This window comes from Zophobas morio, unplaced genomic scaffold (assembly GCF_036711695.1).
Source record: "Zophobas morio isolate AGI-343-1 ecotype UQ-CSIRO unplaced genomic scaffold, CSIRO_AGI_Zmor_V1 ptg000018l, whole genome shotgun sequence".
Lineage (NCBI taxonomy): Eukaryota > Metazoa > Arthropoda > Insecta > Coleoptera > Tenebrionidae > Zophobas > Zophobas morio.
In genome coordinates, this window is record NW_026972123.1 from 2,793,100 (window position 1) to 2,812,175 (window position 19,076).

The 19,076-nt window shown below is 28.5% G+C and overlaps 1 protein-coding gene across 4 annotated transcripts in view; it reads right to left on the minus strand.

Moving 5' to 3' along the window:
- LOC135131038 (GTPase-activating protein skywalker) overlaps window positions 1-19,076 on the minus strand; it is a 187,212-nt gene that overhangs the window by 167,541 nt on the left and 595 nt on the right. The gene's annotated exons all lie outside the window — the stretch shown is intronic.

Consider the following 19,076-nt stretch of genomic DNA (forward strand, 5'->3'; position numbering starts at 1 on the left):
TCGAAAAGTTCGCAGGTGCAGTCGGGGTGTTGACCCTCGGTGAACCCTCTGGGAATTTAGTTCCGACGATCGATATTCAACAAGTCATGTGTTGCTTTTGTTCCATTAGCAGCAATAGAAATCCACGAAAAACCGTCCGCGCCTTTTTTCTCCAGCGCAGCGACGTTCGCCAATTAGAGCAATTGTCACCTTAATACCACTTATTAACCTTTACTTTGTCTAGAATTATGTGTTTATTTGTACCGATTTAACAAAGGTTACGCAATCTTGTTTAGTTTTACCGAATCTGTAACCTTTTCAACGCCATGTACACGGTAAACAAAAAAGAATGGCGCTGTAACATAACCCGACTTTATTAGCCATAACAGTTTTATCGACACCATTTAATGCATTATATCTATATTAATATTGAAATTAAACAGACACCGCTGCATCAGTCACTGTCACATGACGTGAATAATTCCCGTCATTTTACGTACTATTTGCATTTTGAGAGCTGCTATGAACTCAATTAATAACTAGAGATTTAGAATGTGATGTTGGTCACGTCACGTATTACAACACGAAATTCCCCTGTAACACAAGATTTAACACAAGAATTCTTCGAAAATTGTGGATTCCAGCAAGTGTCTATTTTACGACATCTGATTATCATTATTCTTCTAGGAGCACACTAATTAAGTAATAAAAACGTAGATAAGAGGATTCGTTTTATAAAAAAAGTCGTCAAAGTAATGACTGACGAACGCGTATCTAAAAACCCTAAAACTTATCATTATCCGGAAACGTACACAACTATTTTAATAATTTATAAGGGAAAAGTTATCTAATCTGTGTATAATCATAACCAAATAGCTGCCTCATCTGTTTTTAGATCGGCTGTTTGGATATGATTTACGGCAATAAATACACCTCTTAATAAAAGATTTCTTTAAATATTGCGCCATGGATTGCAAAAAAAAGTAAACATTATGTTCATGGTTTGCCTAATAAATCATAAAAAGGGTTGTTAGTTCAACAATGCTTTAATGTTAACCATAAAATAAAAAGTTTTACTGTTCCGGTACTTTAAATGTCCAATTGTGTTATTATCTGTCCGAGTTGCACATCTGGATGTAAATATTTGCAGGTAGCTTGCTTTATGGGCGCTTAATCTCGTTTTCTTTGACACTTTTTACCAATAAATTACCTCTGTTTTTCTCTTGTGTGAATTAAATCGAGATTTTTATCATTTTGACTTGATTTTTCTTTATCGACACGATTTTTTCCTCGAAATAATATCGTGTTCTTTAATTTCAAGGTTCTACATTTCGTATTGACTCGTGTTCTGTATTTACCAGAAAAACTAGGTCGTCAGTAAAGTCATTGTCATCACCATTATCAGGATTACTACTAGTTTTATAATGTCACCCACTAGAATTGTGAATAATGCTAAGACCAAAACGCGGCCTTGCCGCACACCTTCGATGCTCTGTTGAGCGCCGGTCAAGATATTTCCTTTGATAATAAAAATTTTGGCATGAGGTAACTTGTATATGCAAATAATTGTGTTAATTAAGTTTTTTTTTCGAACACATGGTATAACAACAGTATAAAAGCAAACAAAAACCTTTATTTTATTACACTGTGATATTTTTTAAGTTTTTCGATTTCTAGATTATTTTAATTTGTCGTTTTTCCAATTTGTTGCTTCTAATTTTCTACTACAAAAACGAAAAAATCAAAATTGGAAAATAAAAAACTCGGTAAATTCCAAAATCGTAAAATTGAAAAAAACAGAAATTAAAAAGTTGAAAATTTAAAGCCGACTAAAAAACTGAAATTGCAATTTTTTGACTCTCCAAATTTTCAATTTTAAATTTTTCGAATTTTAATTGTTGCTGTTCTCGATTTTGGTTTTCATTTTCTTGATAAAGTTAAAAAATCGAAAAAGGAAAATCTGCAAATCGGTCATTTGTGAAATTATAAAATTGAAAAGTCAGAAAATTAAAAAACTGATGACTGAAAAATTCAAAAAATTGGAAAATTGCAAAATCATACAGTTGACAAAACGAAAAATTGAAAAATCGGGAAATTTAACACTGAAAAATTTGAAAAGCTGCAATATTTAAAACTGAAAACTCGAAATTCTGCAAATCAAAAAATTATAAAACCGGAAAATTAATTGCAAAATAAAAATGGCATTCAAAAACTGGAGAATTTTGCAATTTATCGATTCTTAGAGTTTTCATTTTTCAACTTTCCAACTTTTCAAATTTTGAATTTTTTTAATTTTTCAGTTTTTCAAATTTTTTAATTTTGAAATTTTGTATTTAAAATTCTTGGAGTTTTAATTTTTGCTCTTCTCGTTTTAGGTTTTTCATTTTCTTGATTTTTAATTTTTTATTTTTCGCAGAAAAAATCAAAGTTCGCAAAATTAAAAATTCAAAAAATTGAAAAACCGACAACTGAAAAATTCAAATGGTGAAAAATCGAAAAATTTGCCATTGAAAAATTGGGAAATTTGAAAAACTGAAATTTAAAACTGAAAACTCCCAATACTGCAAATCAAAAAATTCTAAAACCGAATAATTGCCAAATATAACTGGAAAAATAAAATTCGGAAAATGGAATAGTTGAATTAAAAAACTAGAAAATTTTGCAAATTTTTTTTTTTTTCAATTTTCCAACTTTCAAATTTTCTATTTTTCATTTTTCAATTATTCGGTTTTTCAAATTTCCGATTGTTTTAATTTTGAAATTGTGCAATTTATTGACTTTCCAAATTTTCAATTTTAAGTTTTTTGAGTTTTAATTTTGCTGTTCTCGTTTTTGGTTTTTCATTTTCTTGACTTTATTTTTTAACTTTTCAAAAAAATAAACAAACTGTAATTTTGAAAAATTCAAAGTTCGCTGGCAAAGTTAAAAAATCGAAAAATTGAAAAATCCGAAAATCTGGAAATTTGAAAAACTGTAATATTTACAACTGAAAACTCGAAATACTACAAATGAAAAAATTATAAAACCGAAAAATTGCACAATATAAATGGGAATAATGAAATTCGAAAAATGGAATATTTGAAAAACTGTAAATTCAAAAACTGGAGAATTTTGCAATTTATTGATTCTTAGGTTTCTCACTTTTCGATTTTCCAACTTTTCAAATTTTCTGTATTTTCATTTTTCAATTTTTTGATTTTCCAATCTTTTGATTAGAAATTTTTCGAGTTTTGATTTTTCAAAAAAAATTAAACTGTAATTTTGACAAATTCAAAGTTAAAACATCGAAAAATTGGAAAATATGAAAATCGATAATTTGTAAAATTATAAAAATTTAAAAGTCAAAAAATTGGAAAACCGATAACTGAAAAATTCAAAAAATCGGAAAATTGCAAAATCATACAGTTGACAAAACGAAAAATTGAAAAATGGGGAAATTTGACACTGAAAAATTTGAAAAGCTGCAATATTTAAAACTGAAAACTCGAAATTCTGCAAATCAAAAAATTATAAAACCGAAAATTTAATTGCAAAATAAAAATGGAATTCAAAAACTGGAGAATTTTGCAATTTATCAATTCTTAGAGTTTTCATTTTTCCAACTTTTCATTTTTTTAATTTTTCAGTTTTTCAAATTTTTTAATTTTGAAATTTTGGATTTTAAATTCTTCGAGTTTTAATTTTTGCTCTTCTCGTTTTAGGTTTTTCGTTTTCTTGATTTTTAATTTTTTATTTTTCACAGAAAAAATCAAAGTTCGCAAAATTAAAAAATAAAAAAATTGAAAAACCGACAACTGAAAAATTCAAATGCTGAAAAATCGAAAAATTTGCGATTGAAAAATTGGAACATTTGAAAAAGTGAAAACTCCCAATAATGCACAAAAAATTCTAAAATAGAATAATTGCCAAATATAACTGGAAAAAATAAAATTCGGAAAATGGAATGGTTGAATTAAAAAACTAGAAAATTTTGCAATTTATCCAATTTTAGATTTTTCTTTTTTCAATTTTCCAACTTTTCGAATTTTCTATTTTTCATTTTTCAATTATTCGGTTTTTCAAATTTCCGATTGTTTTAATTTTGAAATTGTGCAATTTATTGACTTTCCAAATTTTCAATTTAAAGTTTTTTGAGTTTTAATTTTTGTTGTTCTCGTTTTTGGTTTATCATTTTCTTGATTTTAATTTTTTAACTTTTCAAAAAAATAAACAAACCGTAATTTTGAAAAATTCAAAGTTCGCTGGCAAAGTTAAAAAATCGAAAAATTGGAAAATCTGAAAATCGATAAATTGTAAAATTATAAAATTGAAAAATCAAAAAATTGAAAAACCGATAAGCGAGAAGTTGAAAAATCGGGGAATTGAAAAATTCAAAAGTTGAAACACCAAAAAATCGAGATTTTTCACTTTTCGATTTTCCAACTTTTCGAATTTTCTGGGTTTTTTTTCAATTTTTACGTGTTTCAAATTGGCGATTTTTTTAATTTTGAAATTTTGCAATTTTTTTATTTTCCTAACTTTTGATTAGAAATTTTTTGAGTTTTGATTTTTCAAAAAAAATTAAACTGTAATTTTGACAAATTCAAAGTTAAAACATCGAAAAATTGGAAAATATGAAAATCGAGAATTTGTAAAATTATAAAAATTTAAAAGTCAAAAAATTGAACCGAAAATTTTAAAAATCCGAAAATTGCAAAATTAAGAAGTTCAAAAAACGAAAAACTTAAAAATAGGAGAATTCAAAAGTTGAAAAACATAAAACTCAAAAAATTGCAAAAGTTGAAAATTCGGAAAATCGAAAAATTTGACACTGAAAAATTGGGAAATTTGGAAAACTGATATTTAAAACTAAAAAGTCGAATCACTACAATTGAAAAAATTATAAAATCGAAAATTGCAAAATATAAATGGGAAATAATCAAATTCGAAAAATGGAATAGTTGAAAAACCGTAAATTCAAAAAATGGAGAATTTTGTAATTTATTGATTCTTGGATTTTTTAATTTTCAATTTTCCAACTTTTCGAATTTTCTGTATTTTCATTTTTCAATTTTCACGTGTTTCAAATGCCGAATTTTTTTATTTTGAAATTTTGCAATTTTCTGATTTTCCAAATTTTCGATTTGAAATTTTTCGAGTTTTAATTTTTCAAAAAAAATCAAACCGTAAATTTGGAAAAATTCAAAGTTCGCAAAGAAAAAAAATTGAAAAATTGGAAAATCTGAAAATCGCTAATTTCTAAATTATAAAAACTGAAAAATCAAAAAATTGAAACACAGATAATTAAGATAAATTAAGATAAATTAAGATAATTAATTCGGAGAATCGAAAAATTCAAAATTTAAAAAACTTAAAAATCGAAAGATTCAAATGTTGAAAAAACTAAAAAATTGACATTGAAAAATTGAGAAATTTGAAAAACTGCGATTTTTAAAACTGAAAACTCGTAATACTGCAAATCAAAAAATTATAAAATCGAAAATTGCAAAATATAAATGGAAATAATCAAATTCGAAAAATGGAATAGTTGAAAAATCGTAAATTAAAAAAATGGAGAATTTTGTAATTTATTGATTCTTAGATTTTTCAATTTTCTATTTACCAACTTTTCGAATTTTCTGTATTTTCATTTTTCAATTTTTACGTGTTTCAAATTGGCGATTTTTTTAATTTTGAAATTTTGCAATTTTTTTATTTTCCTAACTTTTGATTAGAAATTTTTTGAGTTTTGATTTTTCAAAAAAAATTAAACTGTAATTTTGACAAATTCAAAGTTAAAACATCGAAAAATTGGAAAATATGAAAATCGAGAATTTGTAAAATTATAAAAATTTAAAAGTCAAAAAATTGAACCGAAAATTTTAAAAATCCGAAAATTGCAAAATTAAGAAGTTCAAAAAACGAAAAACTTAAAAATAGGAGAATTCAAAAGTTGAAAAACATAAAATTAAAAAAATTGCAAAAGTTGAAAATTCGGAAAATCGAAAAATTTGACACTGAAAAATTGGGAAATTTGGAAAACTGATATTTAAAACTAAAAAGTCGAATCACTACAATTGAAAAAATTATAAAATCGAAAATTGCAAAATATAAATGGGAAATAATCAAATTCGAAAAATGGAATAGTTGAAAAACCGTAAATTCAAAAAATGGAGAATTTTGTAATTTATTGATTCTTGGATTTTTTAATTTTCAATTTTCCAACTTTTCGAATTTTCTGTATTTTCATTTTTCAATTTTCACGTGTTTCAAATGCCGAATTTTTTTATTTTGAAATTTTGCAATTTTCTGATTTTCCAAATTTTCGATTTGAAATTTTTCGAGTTTTAATTTTTCAAAAAAAATCAAACCGTAAATTTGGAAAAATTCAAAGTTCGCAAAGAAAAAAAATTGAAAAATTGGAAAATCTGAAAATCGCTAATTTCTAAATTATAAAAACTGAAAAATCAAAAAATTGAAACACAGATAAACTCGGAGAATCGAAAAATTCAAAATTTAAAAAACTTAAAAATCGAAAGATTCAAATGTTGAAAAAACTAAAAAATTGACATTGAAAAATTGAGAAATTTGAAAAACTGCGATTTTTAAAACTGAAAACTCGTAATACTGCAAATCAAAAAATTATAAAATCGAAAATTGCAAAATGTAAATGGAAATAATCAAATTCGAAAAATGGAATAGTTGAAAAACCGTAAATTAAAAAAATGGAGAATTTTGTAATTTATTGATTCTTAGATTTTTCAATTTTCTATTTACCAACTTTTCGAATTTTCTGTATTTTCATTTTTCAATTTTTACGTGTTTCAAATTGTCGATTTTTTTTAATTTTGAAATTTTGCAATTTTTTGATTTTCCAAACTTTTGATTAGAAATTTTTCGAGTTTTGTTTTTTCAAAAAAAGTTAAACTGTAATTTTGACAAATTAAAAGTTCGCAAAGTTAAAACATCGAAAAATTGGAAAATCTGAAAATCGATAATTTGTGAAATTATAAAATTGAAAAATCAAAAAATTGAAAAACCGATAACTGAAAATTTTAAAAACCGGAAAATTGCAAAATTAAGAAGTTCAAAAAACGAAAAATTGAAAAATCGGAGAGTTCAAAAGTTGAAAAACATAAAACTCAAAAAATTGCAAAAGTTGCAAAATCGGAAAATCGAAAAATTTTACATTGAAAAATTGGGAAATTTGGAAAACTGATATTTAAAACTAAAAAGTCGAATTACTAGAAATGAAAAAATTATAAAACCGAAAATTGCAAAATATAAATGGGAATAATCAAATTCGAAAAATTGAATAGTTGAAAAACCGTAAATTCAAAAAATGGAGAATTTTGTAATTTATTGATTCTTAGATTTTCCAACTTTTCGAATTTTCTGTATTTTCATTTTTCAATTTTTACGTGTGCCGAATTTTTTTATTTTGAAATGTTGCAATTTTCTGATTTTCCAAATTTTCGATTTGAAATTTTTGGAGCTTTAATTTTTCAAAAAAAATCAAACTGTAAATTTGGAAAAATTAAAAGTTCGCAAAGTAAAAAAAATGAAAAATTGGAAAATCTGAAAATTGAAACACCGATAACTGAAAATCGGAGAATTGAAAAATTCAAAAGTTAAAAATCCTAAAAACCGAAAAATTCAAAAGTTGAAAAAACGAAAAAACTGACATTGAAAAATTGAGAAATTTGAGAAACTGCACTTTTTAAAACTGAAAACTCGTAATACTGCAAATCAAAAAATTATAAATCCGAAAAATTGCAAAATAAAAATGGAAATAATGAAATCCGAAAAATGGAATAGTTGAAAAAGCATAAATTCAAAAACTGGAGAATTTTGCAATTCTTAGATTTTCATTTTTCAATTTTTCGGTTTTTCGAGTTTCCGATGTTTTTAATTGTGAAATATAATTGCAATTTTTTGATTTTCCAAATTTTCGATTTTAAATTTTTCGAGTTTGAATTTCTGCTGTTCTCGTTTTTGGTTTTTCATTTTCATAAATATTATTTTTTAATTGTTCAAAAAAAAATCAAACTGTAATTTAAAAAAATTCAAAGTTCGCAAAGTTAAAAAATCGAAAAATTGAAAAATCTGAAAATCGATATTTTGTAAAATTATGAAATTGAAAAGTCAAAAATTGAAAAACGTGAACAGATAAAATGAACACCCTGTATATTGACGTACCTATATGAAAGTTAGTACAGATAGGCTAAGACGGTTAATACAATAATAGTAAGAAACAATTATTAAGAATAGGGAAAATTTCTAAATCAAAAAAAGATTCAAGTACATCCGAAGTTTTGGCAGCCGAAAATATCATTTACGATATTATATTATATTATTCAGTTTCAATATGTAAACAGCACTCGAACTAAACAAGAAACATGCATTTCCAGAGCACTACGGAGCTTTTTATATGTCTCTCTGTAAATTTCCTTTATTGCCTCGATGAGGTTATCCGAAGTTTAATAATGTATCGATATTTTTAACCTCACTCGTGCGGGTTATCGCAAAAAAAAAAATTGCACATGGGTTTTAGAGTCCACATGGCGAAGTTTTTGAAAGTTGTGACCAACACCCCACCAATAAGTAAATGTTTATTAAAAAGCCAGCTTTGAAGTCGAAGCTCAGAAAAATAGTATTAGTTTTTACGACCGCGTACAGGTGTCCAAAAATAATGTACGTACGAACCGATTTAAACATGTTTTCAGTTTTCTCAGAAACGACGGTCCAATTTTTTTATTATTTCAAGAGAGACAAATAACTAATAACGTTATGATATCTAAGTTTTAAAATACAGCCCACGTTCGATTTCCACTTCCGCATTCACTGTTATGTCTGATTTTTTCAACACCTGTGTGCCCGTCCATTATCAGAACCCACAAATAAAAAGCAAGTGGGATAAAAGACCAGATGGTTTCGTACATACTAGTACATCTTTTATTAGCAAATTTATTAGCCTATTGTACACTTTCTCTCTAATAAACCAAATGTCCTAGGACAAAAAAATGTCTTAGAACCGGAAATTTCCAAAAGCGCTCTGTGCCCTAGATTGAGCAGTAGAATCTGTTCGTGTTCGTGGACGATAGGGCCTGATTTGAAATGATTAGTTACGTAATGAAAAGAAATTACATCACTATCAGGGATTTGCTTTATTGCTTGGCTTAAGTATATTGTGTTTGTCTAGGTTATCAGACTGTGGCGGTCAATATTTTTGTTAAGTCGGCGGGTGTTGATTTTAATTGGATACGTTGGTAGACGGCGAGCCGAAATCTACGTATTTGTTTTATAGAGAAGGCAAAAGACCTAATAAAAGTAGCGTTTTTGATCAACACAGACGGAAAAGAACAATTTTTCCGTTTTATAATTTTTTGATTTGCAGTATTTCGTAAATATTGCATTTTTTCAAATTTTCTGTCAATTTTCTCGATTTTTAGGGATTTCAGCTTTCTGATTTTTCAATTTTTCGATTTTCAGATTTTCCGGTTTTTAAACTTTGGGAACGTAGAATTTTTCAAAATTTTTGTTTCATTTTTTTTTTTTTGAAAAATTAATAACTAAATATGTATATCAAGAAAATGAAAAACCAAAAACGAGAACAGCAAAAATTAAAACTCAAAAAATTTAAAATTGAAAACATGGAAAATAAAAAATTTCAACATTCTCCAGTTTTTGGATTAACGGTTTTTCAACTATTCCATTTTTCGGATTTCATTATTTCCATTTTTATTTTGCAATTTTTCGGATTTATAATGTTTTCATTTGCAGTATTACGAGTTTACAGTTTTAAAAAGTGCAATGTCAATTTTTTCGTTTTTTCAACTTTTGAATTTTTCAATTCTTCGATTTTCAGTTACAGGTTTCAATTTTCAGATTTTCCAATTTTTCAATTTTTTTCCTTTGCGAACTTCGAATTTTCCCAAATTTACAGTTTGATTTTTTTTGTTAAATTAAAAATCCAAAAATTTCAAATCGCAAATTTGGTTAAAATCAGAAAATTGCAAATTTTCAAAATAAAAAAATTCGGCATTTGAAACACGTAAAAATAGAAAAATGAAAATACAGAAAATTCGAAAAGTTGGAAAATTGAAAATTAAAAAATCTAAGAATCTATAAATTTCTCATTTTTCGAATTTGATTATTCCCATTTATATTTTGCAATTTTCGGTTTTATAATTTTTTCATTTGTAGTAGTTCGACTTTTTAGTTTTAAATATAAGTTTTCCAAATTTCCCAATTTTTCAATGTCAAAGTTTTCGATTTTCCGATTTTTCAACTTTTGCAATTTTTTGAGTTTTATGTTTTTCAACTTTAGAATTCTCCGATTTTCATATTTTCCAATTTTTCGATGCTTTACCTTTGCGAACTTTGAATTTGTCAAAATTACAGTTTAATTTTTTTTGAAAAACCAAAACTCGAAAAATTTCTAATCAAAAGTTTGTAAAATCAAAAAATTGCAAAATTTCAAAAATCGCCAATTTGAAACACGTAAAAATTGAAAAATGAAAATACAGAAAATTCGAAAAGTTGGAAAATCGAAAAGTGAAAAACCTAAGAATCAATAAATTGCAAAATTCTCCAGTTTTTGAATTTACAGTTTTTCAACTATTCAATTTTTCGAATTTCATTATTCCCATTTATATTGTGCAATTTTTCGGTTTTATAATTTTTTCATTTGTAGTATTTCGAGTTTTCAGTTGTAAATATTGCAGTTTTTCAAATTTCCAGATGTTTCAACTTTGGCAATTTTTCGATTTTTAGATGTTTCAACTTTTGAATTTTTCAATTCTCTCACATATTGGTTTTTCAATTTTTTGATTTTTCAATTTATCGATTTTCAGATTTTCCAATTTTTCGATTGTTTAACTTTGCCAACGAACTTTGAATTTTTCAAAATTACAGTTTGTTTATTTTTTTGAAAAGTTAAAAAATTAAAGTGAAGAAAATGAAAAACCAAAAACGAGAACAGCAAAAATTAAAACTGAATAAATTTAAAATCGAAAACATTTCATATATATAATTTCATAACAAAAAAAATCGGAAATTCGAAAAACCGGAAAATTGAAAAAAAAAACAGACAATTCGAAAAGTTGGAAAATTGAAAAATGAAAAATCTAAGATTTGATAAATTGCAAAATTCTCCAGTTTTTGGATTAACGGTTTTTCAACTATTCCATGTTTCGGATTTCATTATTTCCATTTTTGTTTTGCAATTTTCGGGATTTATAATTTTACTTTGCAGTATTTCAAGTTATCAGTTTTAAATTTTACAATTTTTCAATGTCAAATTTTTCGATTTTTAGGTTTGTCAAATTTTGAATTTTTCCATTCTCCGATTTTTCAATTTTTCGTTTCGTCAGTTTTATGATTTTGCAATTTTCCGATTTTTTTAATTTTCCAGTTTTTCAACTTTTTGATTGATTTGATTTTTTTTTGAAAAATTAAAAAATAAAAATCAAGAAAATGAAAAACCGAAAAGGAGAACAGCAAAAATTAAAACTCAAAAAATTTAAAATCGAAAACAAAAAATCAAAAAATTGCAAAAATAGGAAATTTGAAAAACCGAAAAATTCAAAAATGAAAAAACAGAAAATTAGAAAAGTCGGAAAATTGGAAAACGAAAAATCTGAGAATCGATAAACTGCAAAATTCTCGAGATTTGCAATTTTACGATTTTTCATAATTTCGAGTTTTAGATTTATAATTTTTAATTCTCTTAACGTTTGAATTTTTTATTTTTAAATTTAAAATTTTTCGATTTTGAGTCGCTTTTAAATTTTCAACTTTTCGACTTTTTAATTTTTGGTTTTGTCGCTTTTACGATTTTTAAATTTACCAATTTTTAGATTTTCCAATTTTTGATTTTTTCGTTTTTCGATTTACAAAAATCTACATCAATATAATTCTATGTATTTGAACATTCGAAAAACTGAAAAACTGAGAAACTGCAAATCGAAGAAATGCAGAAATGAATAAGTGAAAAATTGCAAATTATAAATTGTGAGATTGAAAAATTACAAAAATAAAAATTTGAAGGCGAGGGCTGAAAAATAGAAAATTAGAAAGCGAAAATGTGAAAAAACTGACGATTTAAAAAAATATCTAGAAATTGAAAAATCGAAAAATTGTCACAGTGTAAGAAAATAAATGTTTTTTTTTTGCTTTTATAGTGTTTTTATACCGTGTGTGAGAAAAAAAAAACTGAAGCCCATAGCTGCCTTATTTTTCCGAGTACTCTACGACATTAAAATTTTTTTTAATGGCACCCTGTAATATTGTTGTGGTAAAAATTGATTTATTTTCTGTATCAATTGTGATGAATTTATTAACACAATTACTTTTTATTAGCAAGTTTGGCAATTTTTGTAACTTTTGTAAAACATGTTTAAAATGGTAAATTCTTGTAGAAAAATCTTGCAATTCAGCCCCGCCCCTCGATCTCACAACGAACGAAAAATTCATCACAATTGAGAATTGAGATCGGGGCGGGTGTGGGTGGTGCCTAATTTTTGGTTTTAATTTTTTCTTAATATACATAGTGTTCTTTGAATAACACGATAGTCAAAAACATGTCTTACATGGTAATTTCTTGTAGCAAAATAATACGGATTTTGCAATTAAATGCCGCTCCTTTGGCTCTCGACGATTAAAAAAAATCATTACAATTGACATAGGGCGGGTGGGCGGGGCAACATTTTGCCTTTCTTTCATAATAGATGTAGATTTATTTCGACAACAAAAACTTAAAACATGTCTAAAGTGCTAAATTTATATAGAGAAATATCGATTTTCCAATTAAGCTCCGTCCCTCGGTTTGCCAACGAATCAAAAATTCATCACGATTGGTTTTCTTTTTTAATTAATACAATTAGTTTTCTTCGCATAACATGACTAGGTAAGAACATATTTCACATGGTTATTTCTCGTAGCAAAATAAGGATTCTACAATTAAACTCCGCCCCTCGGCTTGCGACAAATAAAAAAAAATCATCAGAATTGAGATAGGGTGGGTGGGCGGGGCTTACATTTTTCCTTTGTTTCTTACTACACATGGCCATCTTTTCAAAACAAGAAACTTAGAACATGGTCAAAATGGTACATTTTTGCAAGGAAATTTGGATTTTGCAATTATGGAGCGGAGCCAAATTGCAAAATCGATATTTCCTTTACAAATTTTTCATTTTAAACATGTTTTAAGTTTCATGTTGTGAAAAGAAGTCTACACATATTAAAAAAAAAGGCAAAATGTAAGCCCGCCCACCCGCCCTATCGCTATTATGATGAATTTTTTTATTCGCCGTGAATCCAGGGAGGTAAGCTTAATTTCAAAATTATTTCTTTACGAGGAACTTAAAAACATGTTTTTGAGAATTGTGTTGTTCAAAAATCCTATGTATATTAAGAAAAAAAGGCAACATATTAACCCCGCCCACCCACCCCATCTCAATTGTGATTTTTTTTTTATTCTGAAAACTTCAAACACATTGAAAATGGTACATTTTTGTAAGGAAATATGGATTTTGCAATTAGGGTTCGCTCTTGGGTTTGAGAACGAATAAAAAATTCATCACGATTGAGATCTCTATTGGGGTCCTTTTTTAAATAATACAATTAGTTTTCTTCGCATAAGACGATTACTTAAGAACATATTTCATGGTTATTTCTCGTAGCAAAATAAGGATTCTACAATTAAACTCCGCCCCTCGGCTTACGACAAATAAAAAAAAAAATCATCAGAATTGAGATAGGATGGGTGGGCGGGGCTTACATTTTTCCTTTGTTTCTTACTACACATTGCCATCTTTTCACAACAAGAAACTTAGAACATGGTCAAAATGGTACATTTTTGCAAGGAAATTTGGATTTTGCAATTATAGAGCGGAGCCCAATTTGCAAAATCGATATTTCCTTTACAAATTTTTCATATTAAACATGTTTTAAGTTTCATATTGTGAAAAGAAGTCTATACATATTAGAATAAAAAGGCAAAATGTAAGCCCGCCCACCCGCCCTGTCGCTATTGTGATGAATTTTTTTATTCGCCGTGAATCCAGGGAGGTGAGCGTAACTGCAAAATTATTTCTTTACGAGGAACTTAAAAACATGTTTTTGAGTACTGTGTTGTTCAAAAATCCTATGTATATTAAGAAAAAAGGCAACATATTAACCCCGCCCACCCACCCCATCTTAATTGTGATATTTTTTTTATTCTAAAAAACTTGAAACACATTGAAAATGGTAAATTTTTGTAAGGAAATATGGATTTTGCAATTAGGCTTCGCTCTTGGGTTTGACAACGAATGAAAAATTCATCACGATTGAGATCTCTATTGGGGTCCTTTTTTAAATAATACAATTAGTTTTCTTCGCATAAGACGATTACTTAAGAACACATTTGATGGTTATTTCTTGTAGCAAAATAAGGATTCTACAATTAAAAACTCCGTCCCTCGGCTTACGACAAATAAAAAAAAAATCATCAGAATTGAGACAGGGTGGGTGGGCGGGGCTTACATTATGCCTTTGTTTCTTAATACACATGGCCATCTTTTCACAAGAAACTTAGAACATGGTTAAAATGGTACATTTTTGCAAGGAAATTTGGATTTTGCAATTATGGAACGGACCCCAATTTCAAAACCGATATTTCCTTATACCAATTTTTCATATTAAACATGTTTTAAGTTTCATGTTGTGAAAAGAAGTCTACCCATATTAAAACAAATAGGCAAAATGTAAGCCCGCCCACCCGCCCTGTTGCTATTGTGATGAATTTTTATATTTGCCGTGAATCAAGAGAGGTGAGCTTAACTGCAAAATTAGTTCTTTACGAGGAACTAAAAACATGTTTTTGAGTATTGTGTTGTTCAAAAATCCTATGTATATCAAGAAAAAAAGGGCAACATATTAACCCCGCCCACCCACCCCATCTCAATTGTGATATTTTTTTTTATTCTAAAAAACTTGAAACACATTGAAAATGATAATTTTTTGTAAGGAAATACGTGATTTGCAATTAGGCTTCGCTCTTGGGTTTGACAACGAATGAAAAATTCATCACGATTGAGATCTCTATTGGTTTTCTTTTTTAAATGATACAATTAGTTTTCTTCGCATAACACGATTACTTAAGAACATATTTCATGGTTATTTCTCGTAGCAAAATAAGGATTCTACAATTAAACTCCGCCCCTCGGCTTACGACAAATAAAAAAAAAATCATCAGAATTGAGATAGGGCGGGTGGGTGGGGCTTATATTTTGCCTTTGTTTCTTAATACACATGGCCATCTTTTCACAACAAGAAACTTAGAACATGATTAAAATGGTACATTTTTGCAAGGAGATTTGGATTTTTGCAATTATGGAACGGAGCCCAATTGCAAAATCGATATTTCCTATACAAATTTTCCATTTTAAACATGTTTTAAGTTTCATGTTGTGACAAGAAGTCTACACATATTAGAATAAAAAGACAAAATGTAAGCCCGCCCACCCGCCCTATCGCTATTGTGATTAATTTTTTTATTCGCCGTGAGCCCAGGGAGGTGAGCTTAACTACAAAATTATTTCTTTACGAGGAACTTAAATAAAAACATGTTTTTGAGTATTGTGTTGTTCAAAAATCCTATGTATATTAAGAAAAAAAAGGCAACATATTAACATCGCCCATCACCCCATCTCAATTGTGATATTTATTTTTTTTTCTAAAAAACTTGACACACATGGAAAGTCGTAAATTTGCACAGGGAAATATCGATTTTGCAATTAGGCTTCGCTCTTGGATTTGACAACGAATGAAAAATTCATCACGATTGACATCTCTTTTGGTTTTTTTTTTAAATGATACAATTAGTTTTCTTCGCATAACATGATTAGGTAAGAACATATTTCACATGGTTATTTCTCGTAGCAAAATAAGGATTCTACAATTAAACTCCGCCCCTCGGCTTACGACAAATAAAAAAAAATCATCAGAATTGAGATAGGGTGGGTGGGCGGGGCTTATATTATGCCTTTGTTTCTTAATACACATGGCCATATTTTCACAACAAGAAACTTAGAACATGGTTAAAATGGTACATTTTTGCAAGGAAATTTGGATTTTGCAATTATGGAACGGAGTCCAATTTCAAAACCGATATTTCCTTATACCAATTTTTCATATTAAACATGTTTTAAGTTTCATGTTGTGAAAAGAAGTCTACACATATTAAAAAAAAAGGCAAAATGTAAGCCCGCCCACCCGCCCTATCGCTATTGTGATGAATTTTTTTATTCGCCGTGAATCCAAGGAGGTAAGCTTAATTTCAAAATTATTTCTTTACGAGGAACTTAAAAACATGTTTTTGAGAATTGTGTTGTTCAAAAATCCTATGTATATTAAGAAAAAAAGGCAACATTTTAACCCCGCCCACCCACCCCATCTCAATTGTGATTTTTTTTTTATTCTGAAAACTTCAAACACATTGAAAATGGTAAATTTTTGTAAGGAAATATGGATTTTGCAATTAGGCTCCGCCCTTAGGTCTGAAAACGAATAAAAAATTCATCGCGATTGAGATCTCTATTGGGGTCCTTTTTTAAATAATACAATTAGTTTTCTTCGCATAAGACGATTACTTAAGAACATATTTCATTGTTATTTCTTGTAGCAAAATAAGGATTCTACAATTAAACTCCGCCCCTCGGCTTACGACAAATAAAAAAAAATCATCAGAATTGAGATAGGGTGGGTGGGTGGGACTTATACTATGCCTTTGTTTCTTACTACACATGGCCATCTTTGCACAACAAGAAACTTAGAACATGGTCAAAATGGTACATTTTTGCAAGGCAATTTGGATTTTGCAATTACAGAGCGGAGCCCAATTTGCAAAATCGATATTTCCTTTACAACTTTTTCATATTAAACATGTTTTAAGTTTCATATTGTGAAAAGAAGTCTATACATATTAGAATAAAAAGGCAAAATGTAAGCCCGCCCACCCGCCCTGTCTCTATTGTGATGATTTTTTTTATTCGCCGTGAATCCAGGGAGGTGAGCTTAACTGCAAAATTATTTCTTTACGAGGAACTTAAAAACATGTTTTTGAGTATTGTGTTGTTCAAAAATCCTATGTATATTAAGAAAAAAAGGCAACATATTAACCCCGCCCACCCACCCCATCTCAATTGTGATTTTTTTTTTATTCTGAAAACTTGAAACACATTGAAAATGGTACATTTTTGTAAGGAAATATGGATTTTGCAATTAGGGTTCGCTCTTGGGTTTGAGAACGAATAAAAAATTCATCACGATTGAGATCTCTATTGGGGTCCTTTTTTAAATAATACAATTAGCTTTCTTCGCATAAGACGATTACTTAAGAACATATTTCATGGTTATTTCTCGTAGCAAAATAAGGATTCTACAATTAAACTCCGCCCCTCGGCTTACGACAAATAAAAAAGAAATCATCAGAATTGAGATAGGGTGGGTGGGCGGGGCTTATATTTTGCCTTTGTTTCTCAATACACATGGCCATCTTTTCACAATAAGAAACTTAGAACATGGTTAAAATGGTACATTTTTGCAAGGAAATTTGGATTTGCAATTATGGAGCGAAGCCCAATTGCAAAATCGATATTTCCTATACAAATTTTCCATTTTAAACATGTTTTAAGTTTTATGTTGTGAAAAGAAGTCTACCCATATTAAAACAAAAAGGCAAAATGTAAGCCCGCCCACCCGCCCTATCGCTATCGTGATGAATTTTTTTCTTCGCCGTGAGCCCAGGGAGGTGAGCTTAACTGCAAAATTATTTCTTTACGAATAACTTAAAAACATGTTTTTGAATATTGTGTTGTTCACAAATCCTATGTATATTAAGAAAAAAAAGGCAACATATTAACAAAATTCATCACGATTGAGATCTCTATTGGGGTCCTTTTTTAAATAGTACAATTAGTTTTCTTCGCATAAGACGATTACTTAAGAACATATTTCATGGTTATTTCTTGTAGCAAAATAAGGATTCTGCAATTAAACTCCGCCCGTCGGCTTACGACAAATAAAAAAAAAATCATCAGAATTGAGATAGGGTGGGTGGGCGGGGCTTATATTATGCCTTTGTTTCTTAATACACATGGCCATCTTTTCACAACAAGAAACTTAGAACATGGGATAAAATGTTAGTGAGTTAACGAGAATTTCTGGACGAATGCGTTCCTGTAACTCTTTAATGTGAGTCGGTCTATTGATATAAGTAAGCACCCCTTCGGCCTATCCATCTGCCACGAAAAATTTCATTCAAGTATTGTCGCACCTGACGTCCAAAATGGGGTGCAACACCGTCTTGTTGAAACCAAATAGTTTCTGCTGATTTTGGTATTTGGGAAACAATTCTCTAAGTCTAGGCAACAAGTATCCCTCAGAAATTAAATTTCCATTAATAAAAAAAGTGGTTTTGGAATTTTCTGTTGCGTGCAAGAGGACACTATGAGTATTTTCATCAACTGTAGCAAGTTTTGGCCTGCCAGGTGTTAGACGTTCCTTAATATTTCCAGTTTCATTAACTCTTCGTAGGGTTTTTGAAACCGTCTGAGCTGACCTGACCTGACTTGAGAATGTTTAAATTTAATGCAATCTCGGCCTTTCTGAACAAATCCCGATAATATGCCTACGCATTGTTTAACTATACAAAAACTGTCCAAGTGGAACGGCCATTTTCAAAAAAGTGAGGTTAACGTAAACTCAAAAACTTTTGTCGTTGATTTATAGTTAACAACACAACACACAAGTTACAAATGAAATAAATGATATCTTATCACGCATCGCTGCTAATATAAAACCAAACTGAAACTTCCAAAAAGTGCCATTGCCATTTAGCACTCTCTCGAACATGGAACAAAATTCTCGCCAGAAGAGGTCTGTCTTTTTCCAAAAAAGTTGGCAGAAAAACTCAAGAGTAAATGAAATATGAATCACGATTCTCAGAATCAAAAATGCGATAAGAAAAGTTTCATCATCCCGTGCATTGGCACCGCCTTCGCTTAAACCCTGGACCCGCCAAGACTAACCCCTTGGGTGAATTTCTTCGCGCTACGTCACTGTTCCTCCCC